This window comes from Taudactylus pleione, unplaced genomic scaffold (genome assembly GCF_031769625.1).
Source record: "Taudactylus pleione unplaced genomic scaffold, aTauple2 ptg000559l, whole genome shotgun sequence".
Classification (NCBI taxonomy): Eukaryota; Metazoa; Chordata; class Amphibia; order Anura; family Myobatrachidae; genus Taudactylus; species Taudactylus pleione.
Genome location: NW_028284961.1, coordinates 1,481,330 through 1,501,746, shown reverse-complemented (window position 1 = coordinate 1,501,746; position 20,417 = coordinate 1,481,330). Strand labels below are relative to the sequence as shown.

At 41.6% G+C, this 20,417-nt stretch overlaps 1 pseudogene; it reads right to left on the bottom strand.

The window, feature by feature from the left end:
* Positions 1–2,856: 2,856 nt before the first annotated feature.
* Positions 2,857–20,417, bottom strand: part of LOC148481843 (uncharacterized) — a 31,096-nt pseudogene continuing 13,535 nt past the window's right edge.

Sequence of the window (20,417 nt, the reverse complement as noted above, 5' to 3'; positions counted from 1 at the left end):
CCCAGACTGGGGATCCCTGGGGAGTTGGGGACCCCACCAATAAAGGGTTCCCCCCCTCAGGGCACCCCAGGCCCAGGCTGATAGCCCGGGGCTATCCCCGGCACCCCTGGGCGGTGGGTGCCGGGTTGATTATGTATAGTGTGGTGCATAAGAAAATATAAATATTGTCTTTTTTAATAGTACTACAGGTCCCAGCAGGTATCCCCTGCATGCTGGTACTTGGAGAACCACAAGTACCAGCAGGCAGGGTCATTTGTCCCCCGTATTTTGGCAACCAGGACAGGTTCTCAAAAGCCTGTTGCTGGTTCTGCTTAATACAGGAGACTCCTACATCGTTTGTCCCCTATATTTAGCACAACCAGAACTGGGGCTCCATAGCCTGTGGCTGGTTGTCCTGTGGGAGGCTACACTTTTCTTTTTTTTTTACACATTCAACTTTCAACATAGATACGTAGATCTCACTGCTGCATTTGTCCATCTGTGACTTATTTATTTGATTTTCTCAGGTGTATACGCACTACCAGTGAGCCCTCTGTCTCCCACTGATGCCCACTTTGCACTGCACCACTGCCACTGCTCTGCACCACCACTGCTGCTGCTGCTACCCCACAGACCTACAGCCATCTCACACTCTGCACCTCCCAAACCAACCTCGTGTGTGCTGTCCCCTCTTACACCTGTGCATTAGAGTACCATTTTGTTGCCCTTCTCCCCTGCAGGTGTCTGGTTTGCTCATCCAAACCCTGATAGTTAATACATTTTAAAAAAGCTATGAAATGCCATAGAAAAAAATCCTTACAGTTTAATATGTCCCATTAAGGCTGCTTAGACATGATCTGAAAATTCACACAACCTATTGATTTTCTGCCACTCAAACTTCAAAAAGTAATGAAATTACAATCATTAAGGCTGATGCCTTAATGGACGTGTTCCTTGCGCAATATAGATATGGTATACCATCACACCCTGTGGTTAACTGCAGATTCAGCACTCTCACAGAAAGAGATTGCTGTCACTCACAAAATGGTGGAGCTGCCAATTCACAAAATTGTGTGCTCATTGGAATACACACATGCAGTCTATGCAACTGAGGTCTGAGCAGAAAATAGAGCTGTGCAGATGGGATAAAAGTGGTGTGGATGGGGGAAGGAGACCCAGCAGCGTGGGTAAGTGTGACATAAAGACGTGTAGAGGAGGGAAGGTTAAGCAGTACAGAGGGAGGGGGTAGCCAAAGTAATGCAGATGGGTGGTAAACAGTGGTGCGGATGGAGGGAAACAGAATAGCACAATTTGGGTGGGCAGTGACATGGATGGGGAAGAGAGTGGCATGGACATGGGAAGACAGAGCAGTGCAGATGGGTAAACTACAGATTGGTGCGGATAAGGGAACATACAACAGTAGGGATTGGGGAAGACAGAAAAGTGTGGATGGGTAGGAAGACAGAGCAGTGTGGGTGGGGGGAGGAGACAGAGTTGCACAGTTGGATGGGACAGAGTGCTGCAGATGGAGGAAGAAAGAGTTCCACAGAGGAAAGGAAGACAGCGGCGTGGCTTAGGGGAAGGCAGTGGTGCAGAAGGAAACAGAATGGAATTAATGCAGGGTGGTGCACATGGAGAAAAACAGAGTGGTGCAGATGAGAGAACACAGACTACCATAGTTTGGAGACCACACAGCAGTAGGGATTGGGGAAGACAGACTGGTGTGGATGGGGAGGGAGACAGATGCACGGTTGGGGGACCAGAGTAGTGCAGATGGAGGAAGAAAGAGTGCCACAGATAAGAGAAATGGCTGTGGAGAAGGCACGGATGCAAGGTGGTGCGGCTGGGGAAAAACATTGGTGCGGATGAGGGAACACAGACTATCACAGTTTGGAGACCACACAGCAGTAGGGATTGGGGAATATATAGCAGCATGGAGGTATATAAGGGAAGATAGTGTACATGCATAGACAGAGTATGATAGTTATAAAAATAAGGGAGCTGAACGTGTTTTCTAAATGAGATAAATGTATGCAGTGAGAAGGATGTTGGAGCCAGTGAGATTATTTTGGAGATCAAATGGGAAGATTGTGGGCACTGAGTGGGATGTGGGAGTCACAATACTGCTCAGACCTCAGTTGCATAGTCTGCATGTGTGTATTTCAATGAGCACACAATTCTGTGAATTAGCAGCTCCACCATTTTGTGAGTGACAACAATCTAATTCTGTGAGAGTGCTGAATCTGCCATTAACCACAGGGTGTGATGGCATACCATATCTGTATTGCGCAAGGAACACGTCCATTAAAGCGTCAGCCTTAATTATTGTCATTTCATTACTTTTTGAAGTTTGAGTGGCAGAAAATCAATAGGTTTTTTGAATTTTCAGATCATGTTTAAGCAGTCTTAATGGGCCATATGAAACCGTAAGTTTTTTTGTCTATGGAATATTTATTATGTCTGCATGCAGGGTAAATACAGGCTGTTCCTCTATGTACTGTACTGTAGCCCACAAATGCTGTATAGCATTATCCATACACTGCAATTTAGATTACAGTTTGGACCCACCACTCCCAAATCTAATCTCTCTACACATTGTACATCTGCCCCCCCCCCTGCAGTGCAGCATGGTTTTACCCAGGTGCAAAGTTACTGGTACTTTTTTTTATTACCCCCCATATCAGAGTCAGTCCCAGTGGGGGGATTGATGTGATTGCTCTGGTGCTTTTATAATATAATTACACATTGCATGAGATCGGTGAGGATATTTTGTGAAATCTTTAATTAGAATCTTTTTGAGATTTTCTTCCAGAACTTCTATTGTGAAAACACAATTACTGACTTATTAAGCCCATATCGTAATGGTAATTATTTTCTCTAAAGTAGCACACATCGTTTCTTTGCTTTCATATAATGCCTTTCAGAATTATTCGCTTCCTGCTGAATTCTCTCTTGGTTAATTTCTCTACTTCTATTAAACTCTTGCCTTTGCCTCTGTAATTCTGCTTTATGCAATTGTTGTTCCCTCTTTGCCTATGCATCTAATGCCTGACGTTGTGCTCCTAGCTCCCTCTCCAGCAAAGCTTCCTCCATTGTGTTCTCCTTTTCTATATTTACTCTTTGGATATTTAATTCCCTTTCAAGTACAAAGTTCAGTACAAATTTCCTCCTGTCATTCATCTCCCTCACAGGATCCCGTGGTTCTCCAGCACGAAATTGAACATCTTTAATAACTTCATATAAGAACTTTAGGACCTCCTCGTGCCTTCCTCTCAATTTGTGAGTATCGTTTTCAGTGTAATTTTCAAATGAAAAGATCCTATCAACGCCCATGTTCCTGAATGTGTTTTCTGTATCAGTCCGGTTCCCGCTTGTCTTGTGGGTGAGAACAACAATAGGATATACACCTGAAATTACACATACACTGCTTTTATGGCATTTATATATTATTATGAGACTCATAACATATATTCTAGTACATAAAGGTGGGGAGTTTGACTGGGGCGGTACACCTGTCAAACTGTAAAACATATTTCCTAAGGTGAGCTCAGGGAGGACAGAAACCTCCAGTGGAGCAGAAGGGCAAATGACACATGGGATAGTATTGCTGGCTCACAGCACTGATGCTATGGGTTAGATTCTGACTAGAGCCATATATATGATACTTCTATATGCTCTCCTCATGTTTTCATGGGTTCCCCTGGGTGCAATATATCCCTAAAACACAAAATAGACTTTACTCTATTGTGTAATTATGTGGTAGAGAAAATAGACCATTTACATGATTAAACATTCTCTGTAAATATCTGTGTAATATAGTAGGAAGATAAAAATACAGAATGATACTATTGGAGATAACACGTGAACCATTATTGAGCCATTACAGGCCATTTGGAGTCACGTTATCTTTAACAGAGTCACGTGATTGGACATCAAGCTCCGTGGATAAAGGTATCTTTTGAGAATTTATGTATAATTATAAAATCAAACTTTTATATGTAGTATTTATTAATATGATCTATTGTATATGAAATAGGTGGTGATTTTCTATATGGCTTGATTGATTGTTTTCTTGATTGAATAACAGCTGCTCATAATTCCAAATTAAATAATGGTATAAAAAGCCCTCCTCTGGATATGGGGATATATGCTACTGAAGAAGCTGTGGGTTCTACCACAGCGGAACGTGTTTAGCCTCCCTACTTCATTACACAACACCTGGAATCTTTGTGGATTTATCCGGACCGGCATCACTTCACCCTCTTTTTCCAGCCTCCATCTTCATGTCAGCATGCCAGTGCAGGAAAATGGCACCTTCTTGAGCTGTGGACACTTCATAAGAGACTGGTAATACACTAAATAGCTGGATAATATCCCGGATATACACATCTAGACCAGTGACTGTTGTTAAGTCAATTTGCGTATACCATTTGGACTGAGATTGCTGCTAATTCATAGAGCTTTTTTAAAGATTCAGAGACACCTTGCTCATTGAAATAAGTATGTCGTTTGGATACAAGAGACTTTTTATTCATCTCAATCCATTTATTTTATTTAGTATATATTTTAGTATATTTGCATATACTGTGCTATATAAGTTATTATTATTATTTATATGCACATTGATGATATATTAAAACTTTTAATAATAAACTATATTATTGTTATAATCAACCCATATAGATTATTCACGATTTCAACAAACACCAATTGTTGTATTTAATCATATTTATTGTTATTGGTTTCATCGTTATAGATACAATTATTTAAAAGAGATTTAGCGCTGTTCATACGTATTTCTGTTTTTTGCTTGTGCTGGGAGTTGACAACTCCATTTGAATCAGCTGCTTGTTTGACAGCACCGACTGAATTTCCCTTACCCCCAATCCCCCCTTTTTAGTACATACTATTGGAGATATACTTTACTGTTAGCTTCTCCATAGTCACAGTGTTTTGACCTTATTCGGGGCAACTTCCCTCTCTGACCCCTACTTGTTATTGTGATGGGGACCCCCCTGTGATCCATTTGGTTACATGTAAAACTTCTCTGAAAGCACAAAATAATAAAAAATCTGCCCGTGTGTCATCATGGATACTCTTCAGAGTAGTTGGGACAGTGTTGAAGAGAAGGACATATTTGGATTCAAATAGTTCCACCACTCTTTGTATTACCTCATCCACTAGAGCTGGGAATTTTATGTAAATACATATTTTTTTTTCTTTTTTGCTGTTTAGTACAGTTTTGATTACTACTGTAAACCTTGGGCTTATATGATATTATTATATTTATACTATCTACATATTTAACCAGCTAATGTTATTTGTTTTTGTACATACTTTTAAACATTAACCTATATAAAAGTTAGGGAAGTGTGCCAACCCCCGTGTTTTGGGTTTAGATCTGTATCTCCTTATGTTTTGGATATGGATTTGGGTTTGCCAAAACCACCCGTTGCATGTTTTGGTTTTGGATCTGTATTTTAATTTTTTTAATTGCTAAAATCTCCTAAAATCAGTTTAGGCCCAAAATTTGACCCAAGCTAGCTGGTTATCTAAGCTAAGCGGCAGCAGTGGGCAGCAGAAAAACGTGGCAGTTCAACTTCCAACATGGCACATCAAGAAACAAATGTTTTTATTATTCAAGAGACCTGAGGGAGTTGGAGTATGTATGTAGTAGAAGGCAGGGATAGGAAGGGTTGATTGGTAGTAAAATTAATTAAATTTTTTGATTACAAAGCAAATTTATTCATTCACATCAGTCCTTGCCCCAGAAGAATCCTTGATTGCTATGCCTGCTGCTGATGGGAGTGGATTTTCATCCCAGAATGGGACCAGGAAGGGTACTAGTAGTGCTTTAAAAAACAATTGACTTGTTAAACAATCATTTGCAAAGATTTCACTTCACTAGAAAAGCATTTCTCAAACTGTACAGGGACATCAAAAAACTTAATTAGTGGCCTCCAAAATGCAGTTGTACCCACTCTTCACTTAACCACAGATATGTGGATAAGCTGAACAGAGCACATGCAATATTTAAAGTTTAAGTCTTACATTGTGTCTTTCTTGATAATCCTTGAGCACTATGGGCCTTATTCAGACCCGGTCGCAAGCGCTGAGCACTCGCAACTGGGTTGATATTTGCCCACTGGGCATGCGCACATCGGAGCTGGCTCTGATGTGTGCATGCGCGAGATGCGGCTAGCGATGGGTGCTCTGTCGCTACGGGTCTCACACCAAAGGGGGCGAGCTGTCAATGGTGATTGAAAGCTCAACCCATTTGGGAGGCAGGCAGGGGCAGTGGCCTGCCAAACAGAGGCATTTCTGACAGAATGTTTGCCATTTTGGGGCGGCCCCACTGACATCAGCAATGATGTCAGTGGGGAGCTACCTGCTCGATCAGAGCTGGAAGCTCCCTTGTGCTTGCGCTTGCCGAGACCCAACCTTAGGTTCTTGTCACAAGCCCCGATGGTCGCGATGGCCTTGACCATCGCGACCATCACCCTGGTTGGTCGCTAAGCGGTGGGTAGTAACCCACAGCTTAGCTAGCGACCAGGAGGCCGCACTAAAAAAAAAAGTGCTTCTGGGAGTGGATTTTCATCCCAGAAGGCGACCAGGAAGACTGCTAGTAGTGCTTTCAAAACCAATTGACTGTTCAACAATCCTTTGCAAAGATTCCACTTCACTAGAAAAGCATTTCCAAACCTGTACAGGGACATTAAAAAAACTTGGCCTACAAAATGTCAGTGTACCCACTGTTCGCTTAAAAAGCTGAACAGAGCAAATGCAAAATTTAAGATTTAAGGTTTAAGTCTCACATTGAGTCTTTCTTGAGAATCCTTGAACACTATGCCAGATGCTGCTGAGAGTGGATTTTCATCCCAGAAGGGATGAAAACATTGTGTCTTTCTTCCCAATGGACACAGATCTGAAGAGATACAAAGAGCTGTTGATAAGAAAATTGTCAACTCAAGTGGCACGTGATGCAGCAGTGGTGTCTCCTTCAGTATCTCCAGCAAGTGCATCTGCCAAGAAAAAATTAAACTTTCCCCAAAAAACCCCAGTTCTCATTTTAAATGTAGGTGGACCCATACACAAATTTTCCCCATATATTTAAAAGCCAGGTGCTGGTTCATAAATTACGGTGGAACCCTACTTGTTTTGTTCCCTGGAATTTTGGATCAGAAATGGCTGACCAGTGTGGTGCTTGGTTATTGCTATTGGGGGGGATCCTACGTTATTTTGTTTTTAATAGAAACTCTTTACATTAGGTATTCATGCAGAAAAATACACAAAACACACTGATCTGTGTATTGAGGTTGAGTGTTTGAAACTTACATTTCTATGCGAGTTTGCTCTAATCTCACCCAAGATTGTTATACTTGATTCTTGGTAAATTTACAAACTGCATCTTTTTCATGAAAAGTACTTCCGAGTTTGCCCAATGGTAAGAAAATTTGAGTCTGCGACCTCACTTGAGTTTTACTAGTGAGGAGATAAAACTCTCTCCCAAAATCACCCAAGTTTGCTTTTAGTATATTTGCAAGATGAAAAACATGCCTAAGCGCACCCGAGATTGTCATCTCCACCAAACTGAAATCTTAGTAAATTTACCTCTTAGTGTCACAAGTTTAATTATTTATGAATAAGAATAAAACACTCTGCTACCACTTACAGTGTCACAAGATTAATTATTTGTGAATAAGAATAACACACTGCACTGCCACTTACAGTAATGCCATTATGTTTTATATAATATAACACATTTTATTTAGCAATTTGATGTGGTCTTGTAGTCGATGTGTAGACTAATAATTTATTCAAAATTGAGTTAAAGTAAAAAGCTGAATATTAGATTACGCTACCACTTACAGTGTCACTACATTAATTATTTATGAACTAGAATAACACTCTGTGATACGACTTATAGTATCACAATACATGGACGATTAACTGTGGTCTAGCTGGCAGAGTCAAACAATAATAGCGCAGCTAAGTTGCTAAGTTTCTAATGCACACACGCAAAAAAATATATATTTTATTTTTTGTGGATTGATATTGATACAAATTGATGGACAACAAAGCACCCCTGCCAATTGTGGACATACCACCTGCACAAATAGTCACAAATATGTGGATGATAAACTGTGGCATTGTCACCATACAATAATAGCGCAGCTAAGTTGCTAATGCACACACACAAAAAGAAATATATTTTATTTTATTTTTTGTGGATTAATATTGATATTATTAATTTTATTAAACTTTTATTTTTTTTACACTGGGGAAGAGCACCCCTGAATGAGGCAGCAGCCCCTTGATGAACAACACAGACAGCACCCCTTTTTGATGGAAAACAAAGCTCCCCTGACGAGTGCTGACAGACCACCTGCAGAGTCACAAATACATGGGCAATAAACTGTGGCAGTGTCATCGAAAAATAATAGCGCTGCTAAGTTTCTAACGCACACACACAAAAAAGGACTTACATTTTTTTTAAACTGGTGAAGAGCACCACAAATTGACAGCGCACCGCCCCCTGGAGAACACAGCACCCCTTCATGGACTGCAGCCTTAGCCTGATGGACAGGACAAAAACACAGCAGCATCCACATATAATTGACAGGACAAGTGACACAGCAGCTGCAGCACCCACTGAAGGAAGCCCCCCTTTATATACTGCAGCCTAAATCCCTTTACGGACAACACAGCCACAGATTTCAGGCCATTAACCCAACTGGACACACACACTGAGTGACTGACAGTGACTGACTACATCTGCTAGCTTCTCTCTCTACAGCCAAAGTGAAAATGGCGCAGATTTCGGGGACTTATATTTAATCCAAAACCCACGAGAATCCGACAGTGGGAGGATGATGTTTTGCCTCATTTTGATGTCCAAGACACACAGGAAACATTGAGCCTAGCTTGGTTCTTGACTCTGATCTGGGTGGGTCTGGTTCTCAGTGAACCAGACCCGTTCATCTCTAATAAAAATCTCAGCCGTACTTATTTTTTCCTGACTATAGTGTTAATAATGAGTAAAACCATTAATACTGAGTACAGGGGCTTATTGGTAGGCTAGATGTGTCAACAGTTGTTTAAGGTGGCAAATTGTGTGAAAATACAATTGAGTTTTAAGAAGGTGATGGCGGTAAAGTGATCATATTTGCAAGGACCTCCATACTGTTGGAAGGAGTGGGGCTCGAGGAACCACCTCCATCAGGAGATAGCCATTGGTTCCCTCAAGAAAACTCCAGAAACCTTTAGTTCTCAGATTTTTCTGAATATTAGGTAGCCCCTAATAATAAAACTGCCCATTACTAAAAACATGCAGAAACAATTGTTACGCTTGTGTAATTGGCCCAAAAAGAATGATGAATAGGTCTTCAAATAATGTACCATTGTACACCAATTTGGTTTGGGCATGTAAGATATAGATGTGAGGTTCCCTCTGTCTAACAGTGACTATGAATTTCACATCCCTCTCAGAATAATGTATGTACAGTAAGTTATGTTTTCTTCTTATGGTAAAACTAAGATCTATTACTGTAGATTTTAATATAAAATAATCATCAAATATAACTATAAACATACATTTCCTATATATCTATTCATTCTTATTCAAGTCTTAGGAGTAAATTTCCTGGCCCATGTTTGTCTGAGATTAAACACAGGTAGGAACAATCGTGTTTTTTTAATATAAATACAGAAATGTAATAAGCTCCCATGTTTAACTGGATCATGCTTTCTGATGGTGTATGTGGTCATTCCTACCTCTGTTTCCTACCCATGTTCCCGTAGCCCAAAACTTCTGAAAAAGCAGCCTGCATATACCAGTGAGATACACGCAGGCTACTTGTAAATGAGTGTAAATAAAGGGTTACATTTAGAATAAAAATGTCATGGGGTTGCCCCCCAAAAGCATAACCAGCCCTGGGCTCTGGTAGCCAGTCCTGGTCCTAAAAATATGGGGCACAAATTTGTAGTGGTCCCCCATATTTTATGAACCAGCACTGGGCTCTGTGAACCTGTTTGACTGGTTTTAAAAGTATATGGAAAAATGGTGTGGGGATCCCCATATTTTAAAACCAGCACCGGGCTCAAACTAGCCATAGTGTAATGCCACAAACAGGAGACTCTATTACCAGGTCCCATGGCCAAAGCATTAACACCCCAAACTAGTCAGCCCTATCCATGGATCCCAGGGGAGGTAGGGACCCCACCAAAAATTAAAGGTCCCCCCCTCTTCTGAGCACCCCAGACTGGGGCTGAAGCATGGGGTTCTTCCCTGCATCCATGGTTGGTGAATGCAGTGATAATATTTAATGAATACTATTGTTTTTTACAGTGGGACTGCAGGTGCCAACGAGCTTGTTCCAGTTCAAAAAATATGGGGGACCCCTAAACATTTTGGCCCTCATTCAGAGGCACTCACAAGAAGCGATCACTCTCTCTGAATGAGGGCGGGTGATTCTTTTTTTTCTGTGTGGCCTCCTGGTCGCTAGCTAAGCTGTGGGTTACCACCCACAGCTTAGTAACCGACCAGGGTGATGGTCACGATGGTCAAGACCATCGCGACCATTGGGGCTTGCAACGAGATGCTAAGGTTGGGTCTCGGCAACCGCAAGCCCCAGGGAGCTTCCTGCTCTAATTGAGCAGGAAACTCCCCACTGACATCACTGCTGATGTCAGTGTGGCCACCCACAAAACGGCAAGCATTCCATCAGGAATGTCTCCATTTGTGTAGCCACCCCCTGCCCCGCCTACAAGACGGGGCAAGCTGTCAATCAACATCGACAGCTGCCCCTTTTGTAGTAAGCTCGTGAGCGATAGAGTTTGGCTTGTACACGTGCAGTGTGGCCGCTGTGTGTGCGCAGGACCAAAACATCGAGTCATTTGTGAGCACTCAGCGCTTGCAACCGACTCTGAATGAGGTCCTTTGTTCCCCAGATTTTTAAAACTAGGACTGGATCCTAGAGCATGGGGCTGGTTATTCTTTTGGAGGGGAATCCCACACCATTTTACACTAGGTTTTAATAATTAGTGGCAGAAACATACACTGATCACACTGATCTCTGTATGTTTCTGCAAGATATGCTACCCAGGAGGTAGTCTATTTAAAACTTCTATAACTACTACTTAAATTACAACATGATTATAATCATGATTCTTGATAAATTTCCCAGTTGTATTCCTGTCTATGGAAAGTTCTGCCATGTTTAGACAATGGTGTATTTATTTCTATTTGTTTAAAACAGGGGTTGTCCAAATGGCACTCTCCTGATATATGGGTATGGTAAACCATATGTTAAGCCATGACAATGTTGTGTTTATATATATATTTATATTTATTGTGGCAGTATCACCAGAGATAGCACTGGTGAGCAGCAGATTCTGTGTAGGTCAGGAGAGATCCGCCCACACAGAGAAGAAAAGGATTCTGGGAAGTTGTGCAAGGGCTGCCTTGTGGATAGAGCTCAGGTGTGGGCTGATGAGAAGGCAGACCAGTCAGGCTACTGTGGGAAAGAGTCCATGTGGGATTGTGGCAGCAAAGAGCACATTGAAGCTGAGCAAGCCATTGGGGGCCAAGAGGCTTGTGTCTAGACCTTGCAGGAGGCAAGGGGGGACCACAAATTCTCAGACTGAGTGACATTGAGGCAGCTGGACTGCAGGCTGAGGAAGCCAGGGCCGACTCTATACTTGGAGGATACAGGGAAGGCACAGAGACTGTGAGAGACTTTATTAGCAGATTAGCTACACCCACGGTAGAGAGGGTTGAAGAAGAGAGTTAGTTTCCCTGATTGGGCTAGGCATTTGTTATTTTTGTTTCCCGATTATGCTGACATTAAAGTACCATTTCCATTTATTTTACCTGGAAAAGCAGCATGGGTCCTCATTTGAGCACTAAACACTGCACCACTGACACCCATCTACTGAGCTAAATACCCCAAGTCATCACAATTTGGTGGAGAATGCGGGCATAAAGATTCTATGCACAAAGGAAGGTCTATGTAAGACAGCTCTGCAAAGGGAAAAAAATGGATTACAGCAAGTAAGTGGACAAAAGGAGGCTCAGTGTACCTTCGTGATGGAAGGCTCGTCAAGATGGTGAGTGATTAAAGATCTGTTGAATTATTTATTGGAAAAGTTGTATGCATGCCTACAAATCATAGTTTATAGGTGTGCAAATTTATTGAAATGACCAGTTATGCAGTATATACTGTGTCTATGAAGAGAAATGTGCACTTCCTCGGCATTGGAAGGGTTAAAAGAAATTGTGTGGTTTATCCTGGTGAATTGCTCATGCTCATTAAGTCAAGGTGTGGTGCTGAGGGAGCAGAGGTTCCGGTTGAAAGGCTATTGAGACTGTTTGATGCATGCTGGTAATTGTAGTGCCACATGAAGAAAAATGTTTTTCTGTGTTAAAAATACTTGTGAAGACAAAGTCTGATACAGTGAAAATAAAAACAAGTTGTTCCTGTGTATTTTTTGTGCCAAGAATCATGGGGAAACAAAAAGAAATATTCTACAAAGTTTCATTCTCAATCTAGAGAGATGGAAAACCTGTGCTGGAGTTCAGTCTGAATGTGAAGAAAGTCTATTACATGGAAAGGATTTAAAGCTGTTTGAAATCCTCTGTGGTGAATCCTTTCAAATTGATGGGGTAAACAATGTTATTACATTGAAAGACATTTACAAAGCAGAATAAAGATGTCAATGTGTGGTCAGTGTATGGTGCAAGGTCCATCCAGAGAGGAGTATGTCAGCATGGAAAAAGTTGACTCTCTGTGTGAAGTTTGGCGTGAAACACTTATTCGCTATTGCGACCAAATAAGCAACTTGGAGGACAAGTCTACAAATGAGAAGCTTTTGCATGAACAAATTGAAAAGACATTACAGAGTGAGTTGTCATCTTTGAAAATGGCATTTGAGCAGGAAGAAATAAAAAAAATTGAAGTTTTTAAAGAGACAGACCTCAGATTAGCGGTTATGTCTGAACACCTTGAGGAGGCTAAAATGTTCCAATGTGTTACAAAGTATGAGAATGATGTGCTCCTAGAAGAATATAATGTATTAGAGCAAGATATTGTTGATATGCAGCAAAAGTGTGTGGTACTTCAGCAGGAAGTAGAAGAGTTGAAAGAATATGTCCAGAGACTTCAGAATGATGTAGAACGCATGCAAGTGAAAGTGGTGGATCTGACTCTGGTGTTAATAGAAAAAGACTCTTTAATTGTGTCCACTCAAGTAAAGCTTAAAGATTGTGAATTGGAGAGAAATTCTCTGGCGGAAAGTTTTGTGAAGTAAAAGTGAAGTATCTCCAGATGCTGCAGACTTGCACTCAGTGGGAAACTGACCATGAAGGAAAAGAGATGGAGATGGTCCGTCTTAAAGTCAGCTGTAAGGAGCAAGTACAAACTCTCCATTCCAATTTACTTGCAGCTAAAGCAGTTTCAGAATGTCTGACAGAAAGAAATGTATTCCTGGAGGAAAGTCTGCATAAAGACGCAAAGCAAAGTGAATCTTTGGAGAGAGAGCCTAACCTTCCCATGGCAGGGCGTGGAAGTTGCAAGAACAGAGTGAGAACCTGGAGAAGTGTTTACTAAGTACACAGAACCAGTTGCAAAGATTCCATGTGCAGAGTAGTACCAAAGAACTGGAGTTGCAGAGTGAACTGGACGTGGCAGAGTCTGAAATAATTGTACAAAAGTTGAGACTTGCTGAACATGAAGTTGTGGAGCGCAGTCTGAGGTAATCAGAGAACAAGTTTGAAAGCACCATGGCAAAAATTGCCCAGCTGGAATAGCAGCTGTCTATGGCTCAAATAAAGTTCCACACGGTAGTGGGAAAATCAGTAGAGGAAAATAACTTAAATAACATTCTGAAATTGGATTCTGGACCTAAAATAGTGTCCGATGTCTTTTCTGAACCCAGTGTGGCAGACGTACATAACCACAAGCAGCAATTGTTTAAAGTTGTTGCTGAAAAGACTGGCATGCAGAGTGATATGCTACCGGTGCCAAGTGTCTTGTGTGATGAGCAACGGACAAACAATGAATTGCAGGAACTAAGTAAGATGTTCCAGTATGATGTCTTTCAGCAGCAATGGGACCATAGAGATGTCCTCCAGATGATACCAGTGCACAAGAAGGGACAGAAGTATTGGAGTTGGGTCCATCTTGAAAAAGTGGATGAGATTCCTTGCAGTGACTATCAGCTTGCAGTGATAGCTGAGGGTATGAAGTTCTCCAAAATGGGCGCAATTCCAGATTGCAAAACTGTGTCCAAAGTTGATAATAAAGAACGGACATATACAGAAGGTGATCACATGACCTGTGAAGCAAAGGTACAGGATGTACAGACGTCTATGGAGATAGTGATGGCTTCAAAAGATGAGATTCTCTTGTTGCCGAGTGTTCAGTGTGGTGAGAAGGTACCTCAATCACACAGTTCTGCAGGGCAAAGCAGAACCTTGGAGAAAATTAATTCTGGGAGTCTCATAAAGAATCATACTCATGTATGTGAAAATATGCCATGCAAGCAGGATGTCATTTGCTGTGCTGCTGGAATTGTCTATGAGGAAGTGGAGTGGTCTCACATGATAAAGCTTGAAGCAAGTAGTCCAGCTAAAGTAAATTGGAAACTAAAGACCTCTGTGGAGAGTGAACTTCAACCTGTGCTGGTGGAACATGTTGAAATTGTTCATTAAACATGGAAGTCTGGAATCTGAGGGTGACTGTGCCAGAATGTTGTCGGTTGACATAAAGCCAAGGTCTAGAATTTGTGATGCTGGTGACTCTCAGAATAATGTTAGCTCCTCATCTTTCAAGGGGCCATCGGTGGAATAAGCCAGTAACCAATACAGGGCTTTAAGGCTGAAGGTTAAAGATGTGCCGTTAATAGGTTTAAGTGGCAAGAGTAAAGATGAAGTATGTCGCTTTGGAAAAAGTTACTTCAAGTTCTTAATGCCTGTTGAAGTACCCAAGGGTGAGCCTCAAGTACTGCAAAAAGAAAGCAATTACCACCATTGGTACCATAAAGTTAGGAAAAAAGTAAGGAGAAAAATTACCTCCAGAACTTGGAGGATGCAACCCCAGAAATGACCAGAGTCTGTATGATCTTGGATCCAGTGGATGGTTCTTAGAATAATGAAGAGGGACTTCATTATGAGAATGCCTCGACCCATGTCGCTGAACCCAGGGGTTTCAAGCTGGGGAGGGAGATATGTGGCAGCAGCACCAGAGATGGAACTGGTGAGCAGAAGATTCTGTGTGGGGCAGGAGAGATCCATCCACACAGAGAAGAAAAGGATTCTGGGAAGTTGTGTAAGGGCTGCCTTGTGGATAGAGCTCAGGTGTGGGCTGATGAGAAGGCAGACCAGTCAGGCTGCTGTGGGAAACAGTCCATGTGGGATTGTGGCAGCAGAAGCCATATAATATAGAGAACTGGTTGGTATGATATATATTAGTATATATAAATATATATTGGTGATGGTTATTGATGTATTATAAAATGTGCTAAGATGAGTAAATCAAATTTGGTAAAAAGCCAGAAAGATTTATATAATTGAATTATTTATATTTATTTATTACAAATACAGTATAAGTATTAAAACATATATTTTGTATACTCTCTAAACAGAAATATCTATAAAACTAAAATCAACAATAAAACAAATGCTATAAATAACAATAAAAACCATTATAGTTAATAGGTTTTAAACAGTCAATGAATGATACCGCCTAAGGCATTTTGCGTCCAAAATAACTAGTAGATAAGTTTCAGAGTTAGGTGTTTTCCAAGTTACTCAATGAGGGGCTTTATATAGTTCATTTCATACACTGCATGAAAGTGCTAGTGCTTTAATCTGCTGTGAGGTAAAAAAAAGTGTCTCTCCTTACCCATTTTCTGATAAAAGTATTGCACTTCATGGTTGGAACCTACCGTGGAGGGTTTTACCCCCCCCCCACGTTCAAACCCGCAGATGGGCAGGAATCTGAAAGTGAAGAAAGATCAGGAGCCAGAACGGCAAGAACAGCGCACACACCAAGCCTGCCGGATGCCCCTGACAAGAGCTCAACCAGTAGCAGTGACTAATAGCCTCGGCAACGCTGCATCACCCAGCCCCGGGACCCTAATGCTCCATACACCACACGGAACCCTTCAGCAGTAGGTGCCTACCAGAGACTGCAATACTTACATCAGAGCATGGGTAAGGAGAGACACTCTTTGACTGTGATTCATGAAAGGACAGACAGCATAGCTTTCCATTTTTTTGTTGGCTTCGCATTCAACATCTCAGGATGGCGAAGTGTGTTGCTCCTGTATGCAAAGGACAGGGAACATGCTTGTCCTTGTGCCGATTCCCATCCTCTCTGGTTGCTCCACCCCTTTTTTTTAACACATCAACCACTGCTGCTACAAGCAGTTAGAAGCAGCTGGCACATGCACAGGTAAGTAATAAGGAAAAAAAAACAATAACTCCCTGAAAAATAAGACTTGAACAAAGAAGAAGGAAACCCCAAATTGCTATGCAACATAGGTGAGGGTACATGAATCACTACTTATCTACAATATAGATCGCATCAAACTGATGCTATAATAATAATAAGTAACAATTAAGTACTGCACATCTTTATAAACAGACCCCTTAGGGCTTTATTTATAAAGCAGAATTTTTTATTAGCTGCTGCTTCCCGTTTGGCTGCAGGTGATTATTTAAAATGGCATCTGCTGTCAATGTAAAGCCTAGTGTCCTACCAATCACTGCTCTCCTAGTCACTTATTTGTATTCCCCACCTCCAGTCATTGTAAAGCCTGGCGTGCTACCAATCAATGCTCCCCTGGTTACCAATCAGCATTCTCCAAGCTCTGCATGCAGGGCTCCTGCAGATCCCTGCGCAGGGCTCCTCTGGCTCTCCGGGCAGTGCATCTGTGGCTCCCTGGGCAGGCCTTCTGTGACTCCTTGGGTAGGGCTTCCATGCCTAATGAGGCAGTGCATCCATGGCTCCTCAGGCAGTGCATCCATGGCTCCTCAGGCAGTGCATCCATGGCTCCTTAGGCAGTGCATCCATGGCTCCTCAATCAGGGCTCCAGCAGCTCTCCAGGCACGGCTCCCATGGCTCCACAGGCAGGGCTATGATGGCTTCTTGGACAGGGGTCCTGCAGTTTCCCAGGCAGGGCTCCCACAACTTCCCAGGCAGGCTCCCACAACTTCCCAGGCAGAGCTCCCATGGCTCTCTATTCAGCATGGGTTACTGAACTGATACAAGCACATTGGATATCCACCTTGGAGAAGTGAAGCTAAACTCCTGGAACTTTGCCAGGACAGACATTTAGTGCAAGCTCTGTCCCAACAGAAGTTTAATTTAAATAGTGCAGAAATATATATGAAATATGCCATAATCACATGCTATATTTCAAACTATTACCACATTATTTACACAATAGACCCCCTAAAAGCTTTACATGAGCAGATAGTTTTGGAAAAGAAATGACTTGAGAGGTAAAATAATCAGAAAATGGGGCCAAATTTGAGCTGGACACAGTCGCAGCCTCAGCTGCATCTTTTGCCGCATTTGCAAAGTCCTTCCCAGGTAGAGATCCATGTGTCTGAAGGTGTAAGGACCAAGATGCCACCATCGATTGCACCATCGAAACTTGCATAAGCCCCATGCAGATGCAGGTTCTTTATGTGTGTACGGCCTCCTATGTGGGTGGTTCAGTGTCATAGAATGCAATCAGTGTCACTAAAATAAAATAGAAGTACCCCCACAGTGAGCTTTGAGTAATTCACTGATTATCTACTTTCCCTAAAATGCCCATGACATATATTGTGATATCCAGTTATGTCTTGTTGTTTGAAAATTGATAGAGCTATACTTTATTATGCTAAATGCTACCTGAAATTGTATTATGTATACTGGGTCATATTACACATACTGGGATTGTGTATAATTCTATTGGGTAAGCTTAGTTCTGTTACATGTGGTGATTTAAGTGGTGATGACTGACTTGATTTCATTGTCAAAATTTAGCACACGTGGTGTTAATGTCTTTAATGTGAACATCTACTTAAGCTCCTTTTTTGTTTAATTGTCATAAAAAATTCTTTCCCCTCAGTTTTTCTTCATCAGTTTAATGCCTAGAATTTCAGACCTTTTTGGTTCATACTGTGATGTTTCTTAAAATGTTTGGATATACTGTGTGATTCCAGGCCCTTCTTTATGTTTCTTACGTGTTCTGATGTTCTTGTTTTCAGTTTTCTTATTGTCCTGCCTAAAGTACATATTGAAGTCTAAAGGAAGATTCTATCAAGTATACTACCCCTGTGCTATTCCATGTGTGTTCTTGTATTTTAACTTCCCTTTAATATTTGCTGATGTGAAATGTTAGATATTCTTTGTTGTTGTCTGATTTATTTTACAATGGCTGCATGTGCTGCAGTAGTAAAACCATTTTTTAAACATGGTACCAGTGAGGGTCAGCAGTGTGCCCTCTCTCTTCTTCATATGGTTAACCACTAATTGTTTTCAGAGACCTGGGGCTTTTCTAAAACTGACCTGTGGTTTGGGTGAAATTATGTCTGCCAATAACTCATCCTCTAGTAGAACATGCCATTGTATCATGAGAATCTTTATGGAGCCTTCTGCTATATCTGCTATACTATGCTATGTATCTGTCTTGTATCTGTTTGTCGTATCCCTATTTTTTCTCTTTATTATATAGCAGTGTGCTTCTATTTTCTGGAATGCATTTTCTAATTCTTTCGCATCATATAACTTAGGAAGGAATTAATTGTCCTTGTGATTCATAGTTTGAAAGATGTGTACAGTTTCTTAATTTTTTTTAATTGACTGTTTGACAGAATGCAACAATTCACAACAACTTGTTTATAGTATGTTTTGGTATATACTGTATCTTGTTCTTATCAATGTGGAAGGTGATGTCAAGGAAATCAGCTACGTTTTTGCTATGTTCTGTCATGAAGAGTAAGTTATTGCTGTTGCGATTGATGTAGTCAAGAAATTCCAAAAGTTTTGTTATATCCCCTTCCAAATGAAAACAACATCATCTATATACCTACACCATAGAGATAGGCTTGCCCCAAAGTCATATTTGGGCAAAATGCTGAGGTACTCCTTTCTGCTCATAAACAAATTTGCATAAGTAGGGGCAAAGCTAGTTCCCATGGCTGTCCTGTGTTTTGTCATTAAAAGGTGCCTAAAAAGGTGCCTATTTGTCTGATATGAACCTTATACAGTGGACTATGAAATTAGTCTGTGCTGCTTCCATCATAGTATCTGTTTGTAGAAAATGTTGTGCAGTCTCAATATTTGTATGACTAGAGACTGAGGGCCTGATTCAGCAAGGAACACAATTGCTAATGTAAATTTCTAATATGCATACAGTTCCACTGCAAAAGTATGATTATTCATTTTGATTGCTATGTCACCGCAGCACTACATAAGGATGCCAACTTTACCATACACATATCCAGAATGCTTAGCAAGACCGCAAAACCATCGGTAAGATCGAGTACAATCGGAGCCCAATGCACACTTGCACAAGATCTGACCTTACTCAGAAATTGAAAACTTCAGCGCACGCTATCACGCCTCAGGCTGCATAGGGCAGCTCAGTGGATAATTTGTGCGCTCCACTGCAATGGCGTTCAAACGCCATGGCATGCCTGCTTTTCGCTGGTCACCACCCATCACCACTCACAAATGGTAGTTCCTGTCAATAACTCTGTGATGGGTCTGTGTAGTCACTGCAGTCCCAATCACAGTGGCTGGTTCATGCACATGCACTAAGATGCATAAACATGCACAGTACATAACAATTTGCTGTCTGCATGCCTACTATCAACTGCGATCCAAGCTAATTCAGGCCTTGAGAATTCTCTTGCTATAGATCTGCAGCCTGAAAATTCAACCACAGATAGGGGCATATTAAATTGAGCATGAGGTGTAGCTAGGATAAAACCTTGCACCCCTCATGCCCAATTTTGGACTACCGTGAGTATGCATGCTCTTGATACCCTCAGTATCCAATTTTAAAAACGTGGTTTCAGGGTTTTCAGCTCTGCAGCTCATGGTGGCCTGCTCTCTATTTTCTATCTGGGGAGGGGGCAGCTGGGAGTGCCGGGGGCTGCATTTAGGATCCAGGGGCTGCATGGACTCACAAGAGCTGCTGGGATGCCCATTACAGGGGTGCATACTTACACTGGGGACACACACACATACACTCATAAACTCTCACACACACTGACATACTCACCACTGCTGCAGGAGACAGGGTCCCAATGCTGGATGCAGAAGACAGCACTTTGGAAGGCGAGTATTACTGACTAATTGCTTAATTAGTCATTGGGGGGTGCCACCAGGGTCATTGACCATGTCCCAACCATTTTTCCTAAAACTGTGCATTTTAAG